The 21,779-nt window shown below is 48.3% G+C and overlaps 1 protein-coding gene across 1 annotated transcript in view; it reads left to right on the top strand.

Moving 5' to 3' along the window:
* Positions 1–21,779, top strand: part of RIMBP2 (RIMS binding protein 2) — a 194,217-nt gene that overhangs the window by 72,584 nt on the left and 99,854 nt on the right. The window lies entirely within an intron of this gene.

Here is a 21,779-nt window from a genome sequence, read left to right on the forward strand (position 1 = left end):
CTCAGACAAAACGAACGTGATCCTTTGTAATCACTGATTTGCCTACTGATTTTATACTGGTAGAGCCAACAAGTTGTTCTGTTATGAAAATATGACGTTGCTGTATTAATTCCTAGTGTCAGGACTAATGATGCCCACTTCCTTATCAGCTCACCAACAACTTTCAAGATGTCATATTTTAGCAGAGTATTATTTTGGAAAAGAACACGCTCATTACTGTTGTAGTCATTATTTTCATTGACATTATTATTACCCCTTACATTTTGGACACAGATCTTGTCCTAACTTACTGCGATTGTGTGGTTGTCTTGAAAAATATATGTATACGCTAATTTTAATTCCTGAATTTTTTTACTTATCAAGTTACTTTTGGAAAGAAGAGATAATTTGTGTCAGAGGTAGCTCTGTTTAGGTAATTACTGCATCAAAGAAAAAAAAATGTGTGTGTTTTTTTAAACTGAGCCTGTGTAGACTTCCCACCCCCCACCCCATCTCCAACTAACCAAAATTATTCCAGAGAATCTGGACTTCATGGGTTCTCCACTAAAGGACACAGACGAGTGTTACTCTTTCATTTATCAGAAGCTCTCTTATTGATTTTGGCTTTACCATTATGCCTTAGCCTCACGTCAGTGAACACATTTATAGGCATTGAAGCAATTAATAGCACAAGCAACCCATTACTCAGGTTAAGCCATGCCTTGGAACCTACTATAACAGCAGTTTAATGATTCATGGAGTTAATGTGGGATCTGAAATTCCTGAATGCCCTTCTGTCAGTTGGCACCTTTTCTTTTAAGCTTGTAATTCATACTTAATTCTAATGTTAAATGGAATTGCTAGACTGTTTGTTATGTTGGGAGGCTAATGTTTGAATACAATGCTTAGGATAACCGGAATATCCCTTTGTGGAAAAGAATTGACTTCACCCGGAAATTTCCCTGGAATGTGCTCTGCATCTTTGCGACACTGGAGAGACCCATTGGGATGCTTACATATTGAGTTCCTGCTCTGTTTTCTCCGGTTCCCATCTCCCCTTACTATATGTATGAATTTTGTCAAGAATACATACTTATTTTTTTAAGTTTATTTATTTTGAGAGAGAGAGAGCAAGTAGGGGAGAGGCAGAGAGAGAGGGAATGGAGGAAGGGAGGGAGGGAGGAAGGAAGGAAGGAAGGAAGGAAGGAAGGAAGGAAGGAAGGAAGGAAGGAAGGAATTCCAAGCAGGCTCGGCACACTCAGTGCAGAGCCTGATGTGGGGGTCAAACTCACCCTGTGAGATCATGACCTGAGCCAAAGCTGGTTGCTTAACTGACTGAGTCACTGAGGCACCCCAAGAATGCATACTTCTATTAATCGGACGGTGATAACTCATCAGGCTTACAACTCACTGTTGCCCGAGCAACCCTTGCCAAAGCAATAAAAGAAGAAAAACAATTACGAATTATAAGAATTGGTAAGAAAGGACAGAATTATCATTATTTGTATTCTATTACTTTTTAAAATAATAAGCTAAGCCAAAGTTGTTTATGTTTTAAACTAACATTTCTTCATGCCACATTTGAATGCCTGTGAACATGTACACGTGAACACAGGAGAGATGAAGTGAGAAATATTTCATATGAATTAAGCCATGGGAAACATATTGTGAGGCTCTGGGGAGATGGCACAATTATATAAATTTTCTTCCCGGTATTCCAGCCCCTCTCTCCTCTGCTGCCTGCATATTCCCACTCACCTCTGCAAATGTGATGCGGCAGGCACACTGGCAGAGACTCGGTTTCCCAGGTGTGGCTTGAGTTTCCACACCTGGAGTTGCCCCTCAGGTCACCCCTTTTTTGTCATTCCTGATTCATATCCAGTCACTCACTTAATAAAGATGGGCTCAGTGATTTTTGTGGGTCAGGCAAGGTAAAGGTCGGAAACGAACAGCACATAAACACAACCTCTGGATGGTCACAGCACAGCAAGCTGTCACTTTTAGTGTGTGCACACATGCTTTCTTTCCATTGAACAGGCTACATCCACTTTCCATCCCACCAATGACTCATATGCAGCCTTGTAATGTCACTTACGTTCCATACATATCGCTTAAAATGTTACCTGTGTTTGCGGACTCTGTTTTTCCAAGTAGACCATAAGCTCCTTGAGGACACAGGCCACCTCTCACGTCTTTCAGTATCTCCCACAGAACTTAGTATCTTACCTTCGGAACAGTAGGAGAACCGTGTGTATTTGTTAAATCAGGGACTAACTGGCAGAGAACAGCCCATGTCCTGCCTGGTGTTTTGTAGTTTAATTTTTAAAGACTCGTTTTGGAATAAGCTTAGGCTCGCATAGGCATCACAAAAATAGTGGTGAGCTCCTGTGTACCCTTTACCCAGCTTATCCCAGGGACTACATACATCCTTCATAACTGTGGCCCACTTACCAAAAGTTGACATTGACACAATACAATTAACTATGGCACAGATATTTTTCAGAATTACTTTAATCTGAGTTTAAAATTTTCAGCCTATCTTCATCTTTTCTATGAGATCATTTTTACCATTATCCAGATACAAATGTTCCTGGGTCTTTGTTTTCGTTTTGAGAAGCCTCTGAACACCCTTGCTTTGCTCTCTGAGTGCCTTTTACGCTGAAACTTTCGACGGGGGCAAGTTGGAGGTCTCTAGGAGTCGGACTCAGAGGTGCAGCGCGTTCACGGGCATCGTGCAGAAGTGGCAGTCGAGACACAGACGTTCCACCCCACTTGGGATAAACATGCTTACTTATCCTCTCTCTTACCCTTGTCCAAACGTAAATTATAGCTGCACGTTGTTTCAAGGGGCACTTGAATGGCTTTGCTGTCATAGCATGCTGTGCTCGCTCATCATTGTAGCTGCAGACCAATGATAAGTCCCAAGTGCTCATGCTAATTTAGGAACTATTGTCACATCAGCCCCCAGGAGGGGCACCGGTGCCAGCTCAGTCTGTATATTAGAGGACATTTTGGATTTTGTTTGGATTGGCCTGTCCTCCCCCAGATGGCGATGGGCACTGAATAAAATGTATTCTACTAGCATTTCTTACAAGTTTGCTGGACTGTTTGATGAGGGGGGGGGGAATGAAACTACTGGCCCAGATGTGCGTTTTCTTAGAGATACTTTAGCAGAACCATCGGGACCCGCTCAATTTTGCCAAGGTCCTTTGAGAAATAGCCCACCACACCCTGCCAACCGAGAGCCGCCATCCCAAGAGGGGTCTCACCTGATTAGAGCCAAGTCCAAGAGGTCGCATGGGCCAGAGCAGCGTGGATCCCAAGGAGGGTCAGAGATGGCATCCTCAGGGCAGTGTCGTGGAAGTGATAGAAAGCTTGTTCGAAAACATCCTGAGGTCTGATAGGCAGGAGATCAAACTCTTAGCTTCCACTGTGGCATTGAAAATAAAATAAGGCATTGGAGTAAGATACATAATAAGTAAAAGGCATTGAAATAAGAGACATAATAAGTAAAAGGCATTGAAATAAGATACATAATTTTAGGGGCGCCTGGGTGGCTCAGTCGGTTGAGCGTCCGACTTCTTCTCAGGTCATGATCTCACGGTCCGTGAGTTCGAGGCCCACGTCGGGCTCTGTGCTGACGGCTCGGAGCCTGGAGCCTGTTTCGGATTCTGTGTCTCCCTCTCTCTCTCTGCCCCTCCCCCACTTGTGCTCTGACTCTCTCGGACTCTCAAAAATAAATGTAAAAAAAAAAAAATTAAGATACATAATTTTAAACCGGCCACCGTATTTTGCCCACAAAGACAGGATGTGGAGATCATGCCACAAAGTAGTGGCACGGGTGGCAGACCAGAAATCACTGAGATCAGGAAGGTATTCCAGCACGCTACCTCAGTTTACATTCTACCCCACCCTTCATATTCCAGACTGTATCTGTGACTCACATCCAAATTCTTAATGTCACAGCGCAGCGAAATGAGTCAGACTTCTCGTCTTCTCTGGTGTCCAAGATGAGTGTGCTCTTTAGTCTGGTGGTTCTTGGGTGGTGGCCAACCACTGGGGGGGGGGCGACCAGCCAGTGATTCTGTCCACGGTGGCTGCCACATAAGACATGAGTGTCTCTGGCCTTGTCACAGGAAGACCGGAGGCACCGACAACACAATAAAGTTACTCAGTAGGACGAGGGAGATAGAAGGGAGAGATTAGGTCTTTCTTGGTAGAAACCTCCTGCTTAGCGACTCAAATGGTTATCTCTTAAAAAAAGTGAGTTTCTCTTGTCTGTTCACTGAGAAGAAGAAGGACAAGAAAAAGGTTTCAGACCGGGAAGCAGCTTGCGCAGTTTTCCGAGATCGTGTTTTTCTCAGCGATTCCCCCCCTGGCATCAGGAAGAGAGTTGCTGAGAGCCAAGTTGGCAACAGCTCATGAGGCAGCCATGTCTTGAATCCTCCCCGTTCCGGGGTTGACGTGAGAGAGTAACCCAGGCATTCATTTCCCTGGTGCAGCGGGGAGCCATGTGATCTCCCGCATCTTGTTGCCGGCTCAGGATTGCTTCTGTTGGGTTTTATTACGTCCCAAGGCCTCCAAATGGAAACTGCTGGAAAGCAATTTCCGCAGCCAGTGTTAGCATGAAGTGTAGACCTTCAATTAACATTATACTAAGTCCACTAACAAAGTCATAAACTGGGGTAGTGAGGAAACAGTCTGCCTCTGGTCTCTGTGTTACAACTGGAATTTATACCAATAGCTCAAGAGTGGGTGTTTCTACGCAACGCACGGAACTGGAGTCAGGAGACTTTCCCCCGATTTTTGGCCTGAAAATCAGCTATGCGAAGTCATGTTAGAGAAGCCCAAGGCTTAGCGGATCCTTTGCATATGAATAGACACAGGCTTAAAAATACGTTTTGTTATCTTCAGTGGAAAAAGCCTAACCATCTCGGATTTTGCTGTATGAGAGGAAAACAGACAGAAGTATCTTCATTCAAAGACTATAAGAGAGCACACAGACGCAAGAAACAGATTTCCTGGTCTGCACGCTTCCTATTCACAAGCTCCGAGGAAGGATGCTTGATGAGAAATGTGCTCATAATGTGAGAAACATAGGGGGTTCCCCGCTGCAGACCCAGCCCAGCAGGTGCCATTATGCAGGGGGTGGGGTGGGGGTGGGGGTGGATCTGACCACACCTGCTAGCACTTCCGGTATTTTTAGAAGTCAGAAACTCGAGGGGCGCCTGGGTGGCGCAGTCGGTTAAGCGTCCGACTTCAGCCAGGTCACGATCTCGCGGTCCGTGAGTTCGAGCCCCGCGTCAGGCTCTGGGCTGATGGCTCGGAGCCTGGAGCCTGTTTCCGATTCTGTGTCTCCCTCTCTCTCTGCCCCTCCCCCCTTCATGCTCTGTCTCTCTCTGTCCCAAAAATAAATAAAAAAAAACGTTGAAAAAAAAAAAATTAAAAGAAGTCAGAAACTCGGGGCGCCTGGGGGGCTCAGTCGGTTGAGCGTCCGACTCCGGCTCAGGTCATGATCTCACGGTTTGTGGGTTCGAGCCCTGCGTCGGGCTCCGTGCTGACAGCTCGGAGCCTGGAGATGCTTCGTATTCTGTGTCTCCCTCTCTCCCTGCCCCTCCCCTGCTTGCATTCTCTCTCTCTCTCTCTCTCTCTCAAAAATAAATAAACATTAAAAAAAATTAGAAGTCATTAACTCAGGTAGATGTGTTTTTTTTTTTTACATGAATTGTTTGGATTTTGAAATATTGGTAGATAGCTCCAGTTAAAAAATGAACAACCAATAAAAAAACAACAGTGTGTGGATGAACACATCCACAGGCTGCCTCCCGCTGGTGGGGATGCCAGCCTTCCATTCTTACTGTGGACAGAGCCAACTTAGCTTTGCCCAAAAAGGAGGTTGGTTGCCTCAGGACAGAACAAGAAAAAATGATCGCGTTTTCTTAATCCTGAGCCAAAGAAAACCTTGACAGGGAGAAACCAGGAGTGATGGGTCTAAGGGCTCAGCGCCTTCCTGGAAGGCAACACGACTCTGTTCCGGCAGGAGAATGTGTCATGTCAAAGCCTTGTTGCTTAGGGGCGTTTTATTTATTTCTTTACACAAGCTGTGTTCAATTTTGTTTTTGCCTACCAAGACAGTGTGCTAAAGAATGGAACTAAGTCCTTTTTGATGAACCCTGAATCCTGCAGCTTTTTTTTTTCCCCTCCACAATGTCATAAACTAGAGAAAAAGGATAAGGGCACAGTGTATTTTTAACATCTGTGTAAAAATAAAATTAAGACGTCCACGTCCTAGCCCGCCTACACTGGTGATGACATGGCATGAATTGCCGATAGAGATGGGGGGCTTTTTCATAGGGGCTGCAAAACGATACTTTCCTTTCCTCCCACTGATGCGATATTTTATGGTCGTTCTGAATCGGGTTTGCCCCCCTGTGACATCCTCCCAGCCAGGGTCTAGGGGAGCACTGTCTGATAAAAATACAGCAGAAGCCCCGAATGTGAGCCACAAATATAATTTTAAATTTTCTAGTAGCCGCATTACAGAACGTAAGGAGAAACAGGTGAAATGAATTTGAATAATATATTTGTACTTAACCGAACGTACTGAAGTATTATCACTTCGATATGTAATTGGTATAAAATGGTTAATACTTTATTTTATCTCTTTTTTTTTTCTTTTTTGCTTAAGTCGTGAAAATCTGGTGTGTCCTTTACACCTAGAGCACATCTCAGTTGGGACTGGCCACGGGACAAGTGCTCAACAGGCAGAGGTCCTTAGCGGCCACCGCCCTGGACCGCAGAGATTCGCATGGGATTCGGAGACAGGCTGAATCTCTCGCGATCCACATTGTGCGGGGTCCTAGGGAGTCTGTGGGAGGAGATTTTGCTGTTATGAACCTTGTAGTCTTGTGGGTTCTTTTTTTTTTTTTTTTAATTACAAGTGAAACAGTTGGAGACCATGCTAAACACATACAGCTCAGTCCCAGGAACCCCTTCCTGCCACACCTGCTTCTCCCAGTTGTTCCTGACACAAACGGACATGCGGGGGGCAGATGGGGTGCCCTAGCCCAGCGTGGTCACTGCCCCGAGTCTTGACTCCGCGGCCCAGGACCCTTTGGTTCCAGAGTGTTGCCCCCTCTCTGCAGCCACTGTGTATGCTGAGGACACAGCGGGCACCTCAAACCTGCCACAGGCTGCAGATTGTACTATTTTATTTTATTTTATTTTATTTTATTTTATTTTATTTTATTTTATATATAATTTATTGTCAAACTGGCTAACATACAGCGTATACAGCGTGATCTTGGTTTTGGGGGTAGATTCCCGTGGTTCATCGCTTACATGCGACACCCAGTGCTCCTCCCCACGCGTGCCCTCCTCGGTGCCCATCTCCCATCTGCCCATCCACTCTCAGTTTGTTCTCTGTATTTAAGAGTCTTTTATTTTAGGAGGATAGTTTACAACCTAGGGGAATGCTTCTGGGATTCAAATGTCTTTTTTTAAGTTTACTTATCCATTTTGAGAGAGAGAGAGAGAGAGAGAGAGAGAGAGAGAGAGAACAGGAGGGGCAGAGAGAGGGAGAGAGAATCCCAAGCAGGCTTTGCACTGTCAGCCCAGAGTCTGATTCGGGGCTCGAGCTCATGAACCGTGAGATCATGACCTGAGCTGAGATCGAGTGTTGGACGCTTAACCGACTGAGCCACCCAGGCGCCCCCTAGTACTTTAAAACAGCTTAAACAGTATGACCTTAATTTTGTAAAAAAGAGTATTAATATTTAGGTGTCTGGAGAGAAAAAGCACCGACGGGAAGTACAATTTAATGTTAAGAATGGTATCGCCAAGTGGCGGGAATGCAGCCGACTTTTCTACATTTTTCTGGATTTCAATTTTGCTTATGATGAAATGTGTCATTTTCTTTTTTTTTTTTTTATTTTTTTTTTTAATTTTTTTTTTTTCAACGTTTTTTTTAATTTATTTTTGGGACAGAGAGAGACAGAGCATGAACAGGGGAGGGGCAGAGAGAGAGGGAGACACAGAATCGGAAACAGGCTCCAGGCTCCGAGCCATCAGCCCAGAGCCTGACGCGGGGCTCGAACTCACGGACCGCGAGATCGTGACCTGGCTGAAGTCGGACGCTTAACCGACTGCGCCACCCAGGCGCCCCGAAATGTGTCATTTTCAAAAGAAAATTCGTTATATATACTTCAGTGCGTTTGCTCCCCGGCTTACTTTCGACAGGTCTTCCGAGAAAAGAAAGAAGTAATTTCTTCATTGACAAACATACGGAACTCTCCGAGTCAAACAGCGGCATCCCGTAGTGTGTATGTCACATCTTATAATCTTCAGAGTGGCTTCGTGTGCCTCCTATGACCCAGGGCCCAGGACCATGAAGGGTTTCAAACACAGGCGATGCATTCGGCACGCGGCCACTCTGTTAGGTTTAGCACGTAGGTCCTGGGCTGCTTCTGTGGGCCGGTTGCAAGGACAGTTTGGTTTCTCAGAACACTCACCGCGCTGTTTTGGTCTGTGTGCTTTGCCTGACGTCCCTTGGGCAGTGCCGTTGGTACACCTACTGGGTGGAAGTGGAAGGACCTTCCCTGGCCGGGCTGCCTGGTGTCTCTTGGCCAGGTGTACTGGGGTGAATGGTGTTCCGTCAAAATTCGTGTCCACCAGAGCCTGTGAAAGTGACCTCATTTGGAAATAGGGTCTTTGGGGCGCCTGGGGGCTCAGTCGGTTGAGCGTCCGACTTCGGCTCAGGTCACGGTCTCACGGTCCGTGAGTTCGAGCCCCGCGTCGGGCTCTGTGCTGACGGCTGGGAGGCTGGAGCTGCTTCGGATTCTGCGTCTCCCTCTCTCTCTGACCCTCCCCTGCTCGTGCTCTGTCTCTCAATAATAAACATTAGAAAAATTAAAAAAGGAAATAGGGTCTTTGCAGATGCAGTTAGTTGAGATGAAGTCATGCTGGAGCAGGGCGGCCCCCGAATCCACCGGACGCCTGAGTTGCTGGTGTCCTTGTAGGAAGAGACACAGAGACGCACGGGGGAGGACGCCGAGTAGGGATGGAGACACAGGCCTGAGCGAGCCAGCTGCCAGCCAAGGCTTGCGGGGAGCCACCGGGAAGAGGCGAGGACGAATGCTTCCCCGGAACCTTCGGCGGGAGCAGGACCCTGTCACACCCGGGCCTGGGTTTCGGGCCTCCAGGACTGATGGTTCACACCTCCGTTTGAAGCCGCCCCGTTGGCGGTGCTTGGTTCCAGCCGTCGTGCTGATGACCAGGGAAGCGGTCCCTCCCGGGCTGGGCGGAGGGCTGTGCCCGGTTCCCTCTGCCGGTGCTGCTGGGCCACGGGGTTCTGACGATGCGGTGTTGCAAGGCTAGAGGACCCAAAGGGGAGAGTCGAGGTGCCCCATACATCAGTGACCGCCAGAAGCGGCCGCCACCCCTGGGACCAGAGGACAAAGAAAAGGGGGGCGTCACTGGAACCGAGGAGTGTGGAGGAGGGGCTGTCTCCGCATCTGGTCCCCTGCAAAATGGGGGTGCTGCTTGCCGGTGGCGCGGAGCCAGCGCACAGATTTTCCGGGGAATGTCGCACAGCCGGGGAGGCTCAGGGCTGCTTGAGTTCCGGCCGGTGCAGGAAGGAACCCCGACAGTAGAGGCTCCAGCTGCCCCCTCGGGCCAGCACCCCCTGCGGCCGGGCTACTGGGAGGTGCAGTTCTCAGGCTTCCAGCCGGAGCCCTGAGCAGAGACCGCAGGCAGTCAACCCGCACGTATATTCTCGTTATGTCAGCAAAACCCCGAGGCTTGGAGAGGCGGACGCGTTGGCCTTTGTGTGTGGAGGGACCATACACCTGTCCGCTGAGCACTCCCGCAGCTTTGTCGTGGATCACGCTCCGAAAACCAGGTCGCTGGATTCGCGGGAATGCCGCTTCAGTGGGTTCACGGAGAACAAGTGGCAACGCAGACCACGGTTTTCCTTTTTTCTTTCTCTTTCTTTCTCTTTCTTTCTTTCTTTCTTTCTTTCTTTCTTTCTTTCTTTCTTTCTTTCTCCTTTTTTTTTTTTTTTTTGCGAAGCATCCTTACAAGTCAGTTTTGTTCCTGCTTAAAACAGAAAGGCTGTTTTTCCCTTTTGCAATTTAAAAAATCCCCTTGGAAACCTGGGGTCTCATCGGATGAAATTCATTGTCCCTGACGTTAAGGAGCGTTCAAGTCAGATCATGTCCTGGGGCCGCGGGCGAGCTGGCGGTGGCCTCGTGGCGCTCACTTCTGGCTGTGGGAGTTAGGATATCGTTGTCCTGCAGAGGACATCCTTTTGGATAAGAATGGCATCATCCCTGTCATACTTCTTTCAGACGGTGTAGTCCGGGAACTCCCTTTCATCCACCACCCTCTTTTCTCAGCTTCAATTTGCCAGTTTCTTTTCCTGCAACAAGAGTATGGGTGTTTTCTAAGGCAAGGGATCAAGCAGATACTCTGATAAAAATTCACGTTGGGCTCCCAGAGCGTCAGAGAATCGAGGGAGTCGGTTGGGAGTCTAGCGGGTGCCTTAGGCTGGAGACCTGCTTCTGGGAGCGTGCACACACGCGGGGGCCTCTGCCCTGCTCCGGGTCCCAGGTGCTTCGTCCCTCGCCCTCCCCCAATCCTGCGTTTTTCACTCTTTCTGTTCCGGTGTCTCCATCTTCACCCTTTGCCGCGCTGCGCTGTCTGCCTGGCATGCCTTCCGGGACCTTCCGGGACCTTCCGGGGCATATCCACATGGCTTGTTCCCACTCTTCATTAGGTCTCTGCTTACGTATCATCTGATACCTTCTCCGACCTCTTTTTCTAGAAATCTCTATATCTGTTTCCCGCTTTACTTTTCTGCATACACAAGGCTATGTAGACAAATAAATACGATACAAATTATATATATCCAGAATATAGTAGAATACACAAATTCTCCCCAAAGCTCCGTAAGATCGGGATTTTTAGAAGTGAATTAGCATGGCTGTGTTCCAATAAAACTTTATTCCCAAAAACAGGGGGCAGGCTGGATTTGGCATGGCGGCTGTGGTTTGCTGACTCCTGCCATAGAAAGCCACCAAAGACCATTAACCCGCCCCCGGGCACGTCCTGGGTCGATCCCCCTCCGTCTCCGCCTGCCCAGCTCCCTGCCACCTGCTTCCTCTCCCCTCACTCGGTGCTGTGTGTGCACAGCGGTGGCGCCCCCCCCCCCGCAGCACATATAAGAACGGGAGGGAGAAGTCCCGCCTGCCGCTGCCCTCGGTCTGAGAGCCTGGCCCGTGCGGCACGGGGAGCCAGTGGGAAACAGCCTCTCTGGGTTCTCGGCCGCCCGGCCCAGCAGGTCTGCACTGCTCGTGACTCACTGCATCAATGCGAATCCTGCAAAGTCTATTTTGCCACTCGAGAAACCATGCTTGCTTATTATAGCTCAGATGTTGAAGAGCTACGGCGTGTAGACTGTGGCGTGCAGGGCGGCACAGAGGCTGTGCACAACCGCGTGCTGACGCGGTGTAGGGCCAGCCTCACACCTGGGGTCGAGGCGGGGGGGGGGTGCGGGAGGAAGGGCGGCCAATGAGCGGGTGAAGGTCTGGGCCCTGGAAGGGGTCGCCTGTGTGCGTCCACCCACCCGGAAATGAGGAGGGACAGTCAGGACCGGAGACAGAAGCGTGCAGGTTTATGGCTAGCTGTGACCATTGGCGCATGGGGCTGCCAAGTTTTCTGATTTTTGTTTTTAACCAGGAAGTGTAAATCCTCATTTTTACATAAAATTTCCTATTTTTATTTTTTTTAATGTTTATTTTTGAGAGAGAGAGAGAGAGAAAACGACCAGGGGAGGGGCAGAGAGAGAGGAAGACACAGGATCCGAAGCAGGCTCCAGGCTCCGAGCTGTCGGCACAGAGCCCAACATGGGGCTCAAACTCGTGAACCGTGAGATCATGACCGGAGCCGAAGTCGGATGTTTAACCGACTGAGCCACCCAGGCGCCCCTAAAATGTCCTGTTTTTAATGTTGATAACTACTTAGATATCTTGGGGCCACATAAAACATAGTGTGGGGGGCAAAGCCACTCACATGCCACCGTTCTGAGTAATCTCCCTCATACGACACGGGGAGAAGCGTAGAAAGTGTCAGGTTTTATTCACATCGAGGGATTCTACAGACACGCACTGCTTTGCATTTGTCAGCTTTCGGGGCTCAGAGATCCTGCATGAATGAAAACGGAAGCAGCACATTTGTTGACAGCTCCGTCCGGAGAGACGGAGCGAGAGCGAGCGTGCTTTTAAGCGGATTTCACCCTGAGTTCAGCCGGCGCGAAAGGACCAGTTTTTAAAAAGGACCCGGGCTTGGTTCTGAGCACTCGCTGCAGACCTTCTAGTGACTTCCGCGCGCTGGGCAGAGAGGCAGTCTCGTTTCCTCCCATCAGAAGAAATCAGGATGCTTGTGCTGGTCCCCGGGGCTGACGAGTTTGTGCGAGGGAAAGGTTTTCTTGTGCAGATAGAGACGCCTGGGGAGAGGATTCTGCGGGGGGAGATCAGAAGCTTATGTGTACTTTCTTTCCAATATGGGCCAGGATCTTTCACACGGGCTGCTGACTTCAATCTTCCCAACTACCTTGCAAGGGTGTGGGTCGTGGTGCTCATTTCCGCAGGTGAGATTAAATAATTTGCCAGCCAGCGGGAGAGCTGGGGGCTTCCAAAGCCGAGTCTCAGCCTGCCTTTTCTGGAGCTTTGCCGACCTTGTACTTTGGACACGAAACACTGCCTTCTTCCCGGCCCTGCGCCTGGTGTCTCACACACGCCGGTGGCAAAACGGGATTCACGGATCCTAAGTTCTGTTCAGAATGTCAGCTACGGAGGCGGAGAGTAGAACTTCTGGGGCAAAGCCCACAAGGTAAATCACGGCCTCGTATCAGCCCAGAGAGATTCCACGGGACCGATCTCCGCATTTGCAGACGTACGGCCCCAGCTCGCTAGTTAGAGCTGGGAATAGAATAGAAAAGGCACCGTAGTTGTGTCCCAGGATCCCGTCCAGGACGCCACACCGCAGGCATCCGCCCACCTGGATTTGCCAGAGTTTCTCACTTCCTCCTTGTCTGCTGTAACCTTGACGCTTCTGAATAGTGTTGTCCAAATCTCAGATGGTCTGTCTCCCAGTTGGGGTTGTCTGATGTCTTCTCATGATTCCACTGGGGTTATAGATTCTGGGGGGAAAGAAACACAGAAAAAAAAACCCCATGTCTCATTGGCGACGTTGACCTTGTTCACTTGGTCAAGGTGGTGCCTGCCACGTTTCTCCTCAACTGTTACTTTTCTTCTCTTCCCATATTCTAGTGTTTGGAAGCAGGTCCCGGAGTCCAGCCCACACGCAGGAGGAGGGGACTAAGCCCTCTGTGCTAGAATCTTGTTTGGTTTAAACCAACTTAAATTTTATTTATTTATTTATTTATTTATTTTTTAATTTTTTTTTTTAATGTTTATTTATTTTTGAGACAAAGAGGCAGAGCATGAACAGAGGAGGGGCAGAGAGAGAGGGAGACACAGAATCCGAAACAGGCTCCAGGCTCCGAGCTGTCAGCACAGAACCCGACGTGGGGCTCGAACTCATGGACCGTGAGATCATGACCTGAGCCGAAGTCGGACGCTTAAGCGACCGAGCCACCCAGGCGCCCCAAAACCAACTTAAATTTTAAAATGAAACAGCCAGTATGGTGGCTACTGTATTATACGGAGCAGGCCTAGAGCAACTTCTGAGTTAGGGCTCCGGTATCGGGGCTGGCCAGGGGATAATTATTGCACAGTCAGTCAGTCCACAAGTGCCCCGAAGAAATGAAAGTCCAGATACTGTCGTATAATTGGGGTGTGATGGAGAATTTTTTTTCGATGCTAAACTAGGACTCCCAAGCCCTTCTGGAAACTGCTCCCAGAGGATTCATAAAATCAAGCAAGAGCTGGCTCTTCCTTCCTGAGCTTCTATTTTGGGTTAGATAGAGCCAATCGCTCTGACAGATAGGGATCAAAAGTGTCAACCTATTCCGGACCCATCTGTGTTTCGGAAGGCAACAGCCACAGGATGATTGTTTTTTTGACCCAAAATAACATGAAAGTGGGTGGCGATGTTCTCCCAGCTCCATAAGCCAGTCTGTCTCTTTGTCTGTCTGTCTGTCTCATTCTTTTTTTTTTTTTTTTTTAAATTTTTTTATTTATTTTTGGGACAGAGAGAGACAGAGCATGAACGGGGGAGGGACAGAGAAAGAGGGAGACACAGAATCGGAAACAGGCTCCAGGCTCTGAGCCATCAGCCCAGAGCCCGACGCGGGGCTCGAACTCACGGACCGTGAGATCGTGACCTGGCTGAAGTCGGCCGCTCAACCGACTGCGCCACCCAGGCGCCCCGGCAGAAATAGTGACCCATTTAAGGGCTTGCCGCGAGGCACCAATGAATCATTGGCTGGACTCACGTCCGGTGCCACCTTAGTCACTATTCCTATCGTCCCAGCTTCACTGTTTGTGCGGCTTCAATACGACCATCACCATCAGCCTCCCCAGGACACATTGTTAATGAACGTGTTCAAGTCGTTTCACCCGTAAACTAAATGTCATTTTAAAAGGACCTTCGTATCGTTATTATAAAATGAAAACCCGTATTGCTTTTTGTATATTCAGTCTAACTGGAGAAATGAAAAGGAGACAGAAGGCAACCTTTGAAGTTCTGTAAGCGGTGGCCTGCCCACGGCTCAGAGCCTGCGGCCCACTTTCTATTTGTAGATGCGCCGAGCCGGGAGCCTAGCACCTGCTGAGACACTCTGCGGAAGGACTTCAAAGGGTTGAGGACAAGGGGGAGCTTTCTCGGGACGTGAGTCAGTCGTTTAAGGTGCCGGGTCCACGCACCACGTAAAACGATCGGAGAGACGCGCTCAGTCTGGGCAAAGCTTTGCTAAGTGACCCTGAGGGTGGTTTTGCCAACTCACCCCAGCCTTTACCTGAGTCCGAGACCACGGGAGGCATGGGCCCCGCAGACACGGCCAGGCTTGTACGTGGAGGAAGCAAAGGCATCAGACTGTGCGGCCTGGACTCCGACCTCTGCTTCCACGCTTCCCAGGACCCTACGTCGTGTTGAGTCGTATCTGTCTTTCCACGTCCGCAGAGGGTGTGCTCGCTTGAGCAAGAGGATTCAGGCAGATCCTTGCAGGGGCGGGATATGGTTCACGTAAGGCAAGAAGCGGGGCTTCACCTTAGTCTTTAAAAAATAACCTTCGAGTTAAAGGAACTTGGAGATGCGAAGTTTGGAGAGTCAAAACGAGCGGCATCTGATCTCTGACTGAGAGACCAACCGCTCTGCCTGCAAATGAGACGGTCCCACTGAAGAGCTGGGCGGCGGCCGTTCATGACGGAGGGGGCTGGAAAAACCCAGAGCCCCTCACGGAAGGGAGCCTGTCTGAGGTCCTGTCGACGGCGAGGGGAGCGTGAGTTGGCGTGCAAACTTTTGAGCGGAGCTGGTGGCGCGTGGTCCGTGGCCGCCAAACAGGTCTAAGGCAGGTTCTCTTCAGCTGCCTTCACATTCAAAACTTCAGATTTGGGGAGATTTTACAAAACGCTGTCCGTTTCTTTTTTTTTTTTTTTTAACGTTCATTTATTTTTGAGACAGAGAGAGACAGAGCATGAATGGGGGAGGGGCAGAGAGAGGGAGAGCCAGAATCCAAAGCGGGTTCCAGGCTCTGAGCTGTCAGCCCAGAGCCCGACGCGGGGCTCGAACTCACGGACCGCGAGATCGTGACCTGAGCTGAAGTCGGACGCTTAACCGACTGAGCCACCCAGGCGCCCCACGCTGTCCGTTTCTAATAGGAGACGTGGCAATGCCAGCCCACGTCGGCTGTTGGCGGTGGTCGCTTGGGGCTGCGACATGGCACCCTCCCTGAGAGGCCACACACCCTTCTCTTTGCCCCAGTCTGAACCACCAGTGATCTTCAGCCCCGGGCTGCTTCACGTGCTGGTGTAACTCCTAGGCTTTTGGGCCATCCGGTGTGAAGTCTGCCTTGAAGGTCATCTCTACCAGGACCTCTGAATCCACTGTCTGCTGACTTCTAGAAGAAGAGCTCTGGCTTCGGTGAGCTTTGCTGTCGTCATCCATCTGAAGGGCACCACCATGCCCCACTGGCGTGGCCAGCCCGGAGGAGAACCATGGGTGCCACGTGTTGGTGAGGACTCCCGACGCTCCTCGCTGTCCAGAACTGTCTGGCGGTTTCTATAAAACCTGAACGCCCGCATGTGCCACGATCCAGCAGCAACATCCCCAGGCAAATATTCGTCAGGAGATACACACATCCGCCAAGAGACATGTTCCAGAATGTTCTTTGCAGCGTTATTTTTAAAGGCTCCAGATTGGGGTCAACCTTGGTGTTCAACAGGAGCCGAATATGAAGAAATAAGCTTTGGAATATTTATGCAAGAGATGAAGTGCTGAAGCAGTGTTTCACAGCCATGGGTGAATCGTGGACAAAGTATTGAGAGAAATACCCAGACGCCAAAAAGATGTCTCTGTTCCATTTACACAGAATGAACAAAGAGGCGTAACAGATTTGCGGACCTAGAAGTCACAACAGTGGTCACTTTGGGGAGGGATTGACTGGGAGGAAGGCAGGAGAGAAATCTGGTGCTCCTGGAAATGGTCTCTTTCTTGGTCTGGGTTATGCTATGCTGACGTGTGCCCTTTGTAGAAATTAACAGACTTGTACACCTATGGCATGTGCTCTCCTGTGTATGTATGCTTTGTTTTCATCTAAACAATTAACTTAAAAATACCTGAAAACATCCACGTGGGAAAGGAATTTGGTCTGTTTTCCATGGTGTCAGATGTACCGCGTTGTGAACAGAAGACAGATGTGGATCTAAAACTAAGGACATGTTTTCTAACACCTGGAGGGCCCTGAGTCATGAGGCGAATTCTGTCAGTGTTAATGGAAGTGATCTGTCTTTGGGGAAAGAAAGTTAGTCTTACTGAGTCAATGTTTGGGTAACACAGAGAGCTCCTTAATTCGTCCAAATTTATAGCCTGACTCTGCCTCGTTGGGCCATGTTTCAGAAGAACCGTTTTCCAAGAAAAAATTTTTATGTGTATTTATATTTTGAGAGAGACAGAGAGACAGAGAATGAGAGGGGGAGGGGCAGAGAGAGAGAGAGAGAGAAAGAGAGAGAGAGCACGCAAGCAACAGCATCTGAAGCAGGCTCCAGGCTCTGAGTTGTCAGCACAGAGCCCAACGCAAGGCTTGAACTCACGAACCACGAGATCATGACCTGAGCTGAAGTCGGATGCTTAACCGACTGAGCCACCCAGGCGGCCCTAGAAGCACCATTTTCATTTGCTCATATAACTCAAGGTTCCTGTGATCAAGAATTTGAGACTTGGTGGAGGAAGGTCTCTGGTTGGAGGGAGAGAGCGAAGCACTGACATTCTCAAGGCAATAGTGCGTGTTGTAACAATACCGATAAATCATCTCTTGAAAAAGCAAGACGCCTTTTTAAAAAGGCACTTAAATATTTTACATTGCTGGGTGATTCGTGGAAGGATCCTATGAGGCTCATCCTTTACATTAACAAAGTTATAATTGATACATTTTCTTTCTCGCATTAGCAGCTGGCGAGCTCAGTACTCAAATGTGATATTCAATCAATGGGTAACAATCTTCTTTATGTGATTTCCTTGGCATGTAGTTTTCCACGCATTGTTCTCTTTTTCTTTTTTTAAAATCATTATTCTTAACTGCCTTATTGCGTAAGTATTTTTATTACAGGCATTCTCAAACCCCCTTTTTTTTTTTAGAGTAGGTGAATGCAGTTTATAAGTTATTATGCATTGCACACACTGAACGAGCGTATGGTGGAGACAGATTTTATGCGGGATTCGGTTCTGAAGTCAGCAGGTTATCTTGAAATCACATATGGGAAAACTGACCCTGAAAGTCGCCTTCGGTAAGAGCTGTACTGGAGATAGACCTCACGAGTGCTGGCCTTGCCTGCTAGCCTTGGAGAGACTGCTGTTTCTCGGTTGAGGACCAGATGTGCTGGTAGTTTGCCTCTGGGGACCAGTTGTCCCACGTGGCACTCGGAAGAAGAAGCTCTTGGATACGTGGAGGGGACATGTTTGCCTCCGTTCAGGCTCTGTTGCAGGAGACATGTGTGACACCTTTTGTGTCATAAAACTAGCCATTTTACAGTGAACAATCCAGTGGTGGTTAGCACATTCAGTGTTTTACAGCCACCACTTCTGTCCCGTTCCAGAACACTCACCCTACCCCAGAGGAGACCCCATACCCACCAACAGCCACTGTTTATCCTCTCCTCCCTCAGCCCCTGGCCACCATCAGTATGCTTTCTGTCTCATTTGCTGTTTCTGACCTTTCCTATCAAATACATACAATGGACACACAACATTTTATGTTGTGAAAAGGGGCTCCTTTCACTCAGCATGTCTTCAAGCTTCGTCTGTGTTGTAGCAGACATCAGTCCTTCACGCCTTTTTATGGCTGACTAGTATTCTGTTGAATGGATAGACCACTTTTCGTTCATCTGTTCATCAGACGATGGACGTCTGGGTTTCCACCTTTTGGCTGCTGACAGTAGCACTGCTCTCAACACTGATGTATGAGTATTTGTTTGAACACTGGTTTTCAGTTCTTTGGGGTAAATACCAGGAGTGGGATTATTGGGTCATATGGCAATTCTGTTTCACTTTTCTCAAGAATGGTCAAACTGTTTTCCACAACAGGTGCAGCATTTTATATACCCCCCCTTCCCCAGCAGTGCACAAGAGTTCCAGCTTTTCTGCACCCCTGGACAGGTGGCATGATAACTGTTCTCTTCCTCTCTGCTTGCTCCCCAACCTTGTGAATCTTAGGTAGAAGAATTCTGGGGGCACCTGGGTGGCTCAGTTATTTAAGTGGCCGACTTCTGTTCAGGTCATGATCTCATGGTTCATGAGTTCGAGCCCCACGTCGGGTTCTGTGCTGACAGCTCAGAGCTGCCCCTCCCCCCTTTCAAAAATGAACGTTAAAAAGAAGAAGAATTCTTATGGGTTTGACCCCATTGTTTTTGGTAGAGAAGAGCTGAGCTGTCTTTGGGGCAGCCTGTGTTCTGATGAGAGTGAACAATGGGAGGCGAACAAATTTTTAACTGTGTTTATTTTCCATCATTAGGACAGAGCATATGTTGCAGGTACATGTAAGTTGATGAAATACTTTTATGGAGAGCAGCTTTATTTAAAATTCAGATGTGTCTGGTTCATGAGCTGGCATTAGAACCTGCTTTGTGTGTTATATTTTTCTGCTTAAGCTTGTCTCTAACCTGTGTTAGAAAAATACCTTTTAAATAGCACAGTGTGCTTCTCTGTAATTGCATTATTGGCGTATGTATTATGCCTGAATGTCAAACAGGTCTGGAAGAGCATGTGTCTGTCACAGTTAAAGCAAGTGCACATTTATAGATTTTTCTGAATATAGAAAGGAACTTAGAGTTTGAGTCTCCCCTCCTCAGACCTGAGGATGACAGGAAACCAGATACAGTTATTTCAGTAACAGTCTCTTTATTGGCATAACAATCTTTCACACTCAAATGGCCCTTTCCAGTTTGCAAAGTGCATGTATACACATTCCCTCATTTAAATCACTCTTGGTGATTTAGTGATTCAGCACTTATATTACACTATATTACACTATGTTAACTAACTAGACTTTAAATTAAATTTTGAAAAAAACAAACAAATGGACACTTGGTAAGTGTTAGGATTAGGCCTCAAACCCAAGTCCTCCAGGCCCCAATGATTTCTCCGTGTAACATGATGACTTAACCAATTGTCCTGGCCTTGAGTGCAAGGGCAGGAATGGGGCTCAGACCCTGGACAGCACGCCAGACAGCACCCCCAGGCAGCACCTTGGACAGCACCTTGCTCAGCACCTTGGACAGCACCCAGGGGGCAAATCACTCCTTCCATTCTGTATTTTTCACCTTCTTCCTTTGCTTCAAATGCTGTCACCCCAAGGAACCCCCCTCCCCTGCATATACACATGCACACACACCCACACACACACACTCACACTCCCTTTTCCTTCCTTTCCTCCGTCCTCCTGGTCACTCCTCTAGGTGAGAACCACTCATGAAGACTTTTCAGAAAGAAAAGCACTATCAAGCACATCCCAGTGTTGACTTAAATTATTTTTATTATATTTTCTTATAGTTAATAATTATACCCTCATTTTACTAGACTTGAATATTATAACTACACAGTCTATATATTTGAACATAATATTATATATTTATAATTCATAACATAATTACATGTGCCCAGTGATAAAACTGGTTTATAAAATTTTTACAGCTTTCTTAAACTGTAAAGCCAAAGTGAATGAACATATTTGAGGGAAACAAATGTGTGAGGCCAATAAAATCCAAACTCAAACTTGTAATTTAGTATGTCAGATATTATTTTACTTAAATTTTCCTTTGTAGTGAAGATAGCACCATTTGACAGTTGGCTGAATGGTGATTCACTGAATCTTTCAAGGGAGAAAGTGGCTGTCTTGAACCATTGAAATGTGGATTTAATTACAGTTCCTGGTGTGGATGAGGTGGGGGTTCTGAAGACCCAGGTACCCCCTCGCTCAGCCCTGGAGCTGCTCTTGGGAGCTTTGTGGAAACTCGGGCTGTATCTCAGTGTTTCAGGCAGGGGCTGTGTCTCAGCTTGGGAAGCCGTGACAAGGTACCACAGACTAGGCAGCACCAGCTTTATTTTCTCGTGGTCCTGGAGGCTGGAGTTCAAGGTGCTGGCACGGCCAGTGTCTGGAGAGGGCTCTGCTCCTGGTCTGTAGGTGGCCCCCTTCTAGCCGTGACCTCACGCGGCCTTTCCTTGGCACGTGTGTGGAGAGAGAGCTCTCTGCTGACTGTTCTTATAAAGACACCAGTCCCACCGGATGAAAGCCCCACCCCGTGACCTCATTTAATTACTTCCCTAAAGGCTCCATCGCCAAATGGGCGATTAGGGCTTCAATATGTGAATCTGGGGGGACACGTTTCAGTGCATGGCAGGTAGGTAAGGCAACACAGCGGGTAGGTGTAAGTGGGCAAATTTATCTTTGGTGAACCTATGCTTCTCCTTTCGCTTCTTGCACCCAGGGAATGCACTTCACCCCCATCCCACCTCCACCTCAACCCACCCACCCTTCATTCTAATGAGGTCTGACTTCTTTCACAAAGTGCCCCATTTTTAAGCCAACATTTTTTTTAAAATTTTTTAACGTTTATTTATTTTTGAGACAGAGAGAGACACAGCATGAACGGGGGAGGGGCAGAGAGAGAGGAAGACACAGAATCGGAAGCAGGCTCCAGGCTCTGAGCCGTCAGCCCAGAGCCCGACGCGGGGCTCGAACTCGGGGACCGCGAGATCGTGACCTGAGCTGAAGTCGGACGCTTAACCGACTGAGCCACCCAGGCGCCCCTAAGCCAACATTTTTAAGACATATCTGTTATGGGAAGGAGCACACAGTGTATGTTTTTGTCTCAGTTAAGAGCCAACATTTAAAAACAGGGATGTTTCAGATCGGAACCCGGACCTCCAGTTCCTAAAAACCTGGAACAGCTGGGTTCTCTCTCCTGCTTCGCATCAACAGGTTGGAGACAGTTTGCTGCTGACTTCTTTAGATGGGGGCATGAGCCTTGCCAATCTCTGCATTTCTTATCACTCTAGAATGTTCTTCTTTCTGGCCCAATCTACCCCTTTATATTGCCTGCTCACTCCCTGGGGTGTTAGAATTTGTA

The sequence above is a fragment of the Panthera leo genome, chromosome D3, assembly GCF_018350215.1.
Source record: "Panthera leo isolate Ple1 chromosome D3, P.leo_Ple1_pat1.1, whole genome shotgun sequence".
Lineage (NCBI taxonomy): Eukaryota > Metazoa > Chordata > Mammalia > Carnivora > Felidae > Panthera > Panthera leo.